This window comes from Panthera onca, chromosome C2 (assembly GCF_046562875.1).
Source record: "Panthera onca isolate mPanOnc1 chromosome C2, mPanOnc1 haplotype 2, whole genome shotgun sequence".
NCBI lineage: Eukaryota > Metazoa > Chordata > Mammalia > Carnivora > Felidae > Panthera > Panthera onca.
In genome coordinates this window covers 118,981,040-118,984,357 of record NC_138347.1, presented here as the reverse complement: position 1 = coordinate 118,984,357, position 3,318 = coordinate 118,981,040, and the positions used below count along the sequence as shown (strand labels likewise).

The 3,318-nt window shown below is 33.4% G+C and overlaps 1 long non-coding RNA gene across 1 annotated transcript; it reads left to right on the top strand.

Moving 5' to 3' along the window:
* Positions 1–1,044: 1,044 nt before the first annotated feature.
* Positions 1,045–3,115, top strand: LOC132682714 (uncharacterized). The gene is made up of 2 exons (XR_009611824.3): positions 1,045–1,140; positions 2,817–3,115. It is a non-coding gene; the product is annotated as an uncharacterized LOC132682714 (long non-coding RNA).
* Positions 3,116–3,318: the final 203 nt, after the last annotated feature.

Sequence of the window (3,318 nt, the reverse complement as noted above, 5' to 3'; positions counted from 1 at the left end):
TGTTTGGCTTTTTTGTTTCTCGGGACACCATGGACATCAGCATGCAAATAACCTGTAAGAGCAGTAATCTCCTATATGACACCATTTTTTTCTTTGATGACTAGTTTAGCATTTTTAAGGTGTCTGGTCTGGCAAGACTCCTCTGAACATTTTCTCAGTTATCATTATCACCTATAGTTCTTTAAATATCAGTCAGTGGTGAATTATAATAGTTTTAGGTTTGTGGTTTCTGCTTCCACATTCAGTGTTTCTTCTTCCCACCTATCCATTTTTCATTCTCTATTTCGAGGACTTTTCACCATTTTGATCCACCATACCTTGTTTGTTTGTTCTTCTCCAGAGTGATTCCAGATTGATTTAAAATTGTAGATGCCCTGTAAACAATTTATGTGATTTGGAGCAGAAAAGAGTGCCTGTAGCAAATGTGCAATTCTCCTGACATCTTTTGACTGTAGGAGCTTCTGAAAGTACCTGATTTCCCTTGCAGATGCTGATGCCGTAGGTCTGGGGTGGGGTTCAAGTATCTGCCTTTTGTTAAACTTTCTAGGGTATATTTATGAAAAAGCATATTTGGAAAACATGATTGTAATAAATAAAAATCCAATTCAAATTAGGAAACTTGGGTTTCAGTTCAAGCTCAGTCACTTAAAGCAAGACACTTAGCATCCTTGAACCTCAGTGACTTTTTCTGTAGATGATTCCTACCATCACTCCTAGTCATGACAAATAAAATTGATAATGTCTGTGAAGTCAATTACAGCATTACTGAGTATTAATGTCGTGTAAATATGAGTTCCCTTTCCTGAGCCACTCAGATAAGAAGAATCCATTCAGGGAAACACGTAGAAATATTGCCGGTATGAGATCATCTAATCTTAAGTCTTATATAACCTTGCCCTGCCATTGTCACCTAGACAAACATAATTGTCTGCAGTTATGTTAATTTTCCCTGATTTGTCTAGTACTTTCTGGGTAGTATACTGCATTAATTTGGATTTCTCTAATTCTGATATGTGATGAGGATTCCATTGTTGTGCTAGGGACACATCTGTCATGCAGCTTCAGACCACACCCATCATGCTTAGACTTGTAGAGGGGAAGTCACCATTTGGAAAACACCAAAAACCAAGACAGACTGAGGTAAACATGGCTCCAGCTCTAACTTAATTTTATTTTTTAAATGTATTTTATTTTTTTAATTTACGTATTATTTTTTAATGTTTATTTTATGTTATTATTATTATTTTTTTTTTTTGAAAGAGAGAGAGAGAGAGAGTGAGAGAGAGAGACAGAATCCAAAGCAGATTCCAGGCTCTGAACTGTCAGCGCAAAGCCTGATAAAGGGCTCGAACCCAAAGACTGCAACATCATGACCTGAGCTGAAGTTGGACGCTTAACCAACTGAGCCACCCAGGCGCCCCATATTTTATTTTATATCTTTATTTTATTTTAATAGAGAGCCAGAAGGGAAACTGTAGTTTCACTTTAAAAGTAAGATTTTGGAAGAGTTCTGATTTTTACCTCTTGGAGTTTTTTGTTTTGTTTTGTTTTGTTTTTAATAATCATTGTGATTCGCCACTATTCAGTTTGCTAAAGTCCTCAATGCTTATTATGCATCTTAAGTTTTTATAAGTAAGCCTTTCAAGTTTGTCATAGGTAGGTAATCTGGTGACTATAGAAACTGAGTATTTGAAAATCATGTATATACACACATATATGCATACATAACTAAAACACTGGAAGATATAATTGTATCTACCCCAGTGATCTGAATATACAAGACTCACATCCATATATCATATTGTAGCTTTACTCCTCAGGTATTTAAACTCAGTAACTATGTTAATCATCACTTAACTCTGTATTAATATAATTAAATAACAATACTAAATTGATTAATTTGGAACTTTTGTATTTTAAAACTGAGTAATTCTATTTCAGGCTCTCTTTTGTGAAACAAACCTTTTAATTCACTTAAAAAATTCACTAAAGCTATTAATGATATTCATTTGCAACACATCACAAATTGCACTTGTAGAAATAATGTATTTTCTGGCATTTTCTTCTAATTTAAATTAATAGCTAAGCGTATAATCAAGTACTGAGTATAAGGCCTCTATAATAGTTGCTATGGAAAATTCAACTTTGAAAAAAGGATTATTTAGAGTGCTCTAATTAAAAGCTAATGAAGATTAAAATGTTCTTAATTCTTAAATCTATTTGAAGGTCATCCTCCTTCAGAGAGAAGATGAATAAATATCAAAATCAAGCTGCCATTTTAAATAGTAGAGTCATTAAAAAGCAGAGCAAAGCAAAGGAACAAAATTTTTAAGACACTGAAATAGTTTATAATCTGAAAAGTGGAAAAAATAGACTGAATTTCTATGTTGGAGGTATGATAAACATAAAAATATGGCAGAGAATTTATTTTTATGAGTAATTAAATTATAAACATATTTTTTTCAAAGCATAAATCAGTCCAGGCTATGGATATAATTATGCTAATAATTATGGAGTTTAAATGTAACTCCAGGAGGATATTTTCTGGAGCTACACTTTCAAATTAATTTATATTATGGGAAAAAATAAATCATATACAGATTCAAATTTTTTCAAAGTAGTTTATTTCCCAATATTTATGCATTCTTATGTATTAAAGATACATTCATTTAATAAATACGTATATATATATATATATATATATATATATATATATATATATATTACTGCTTACATTGTAAGTTAAAGACTGAGTATTAATGTATTCTGTGATACATTTATGTAATACCAATTAGAACCTATACATCATTGAACAGGCTTGAAAAATGGAAACCTGAACAAGGCAAATGGGCTCACAGCAAGGACCCACTGAATTGATGCAGATCGGTTCATTAGCTACCCACCTTGAAAGAGCCATAGACCCTAACGTGCCAGTTACAACCAGGCACAGTTCCGAAGATTACCAAAAATGGGAAAATTCCGTATGTTCCTATACTCCCTCACTCTGCCCTGTAACTGTGGCCCCTCACCACTGCCTCATCACCTACATGCTTTCTTTTGCTGTCCTGCCTACCGCTCCCTTGTGGAATATATTCAATAAACTTCTATCTTTTTTGTTCTGCCTTGGGTGAATTATTACACCTCTCACACCACCAACCCCCACCTGATGGGGTTCCCCCACATTCTGTAAATAAAAATTAATTGGAACAAAAATCAGTTCGGTGATTGAAATGAAAAGATTCAAATGAAAATGTACTGCAATTTAGTGGAAACTTGCCTTAGTAGAAATGGAGATTTAAAATTCCAGTGGGTTGGGGC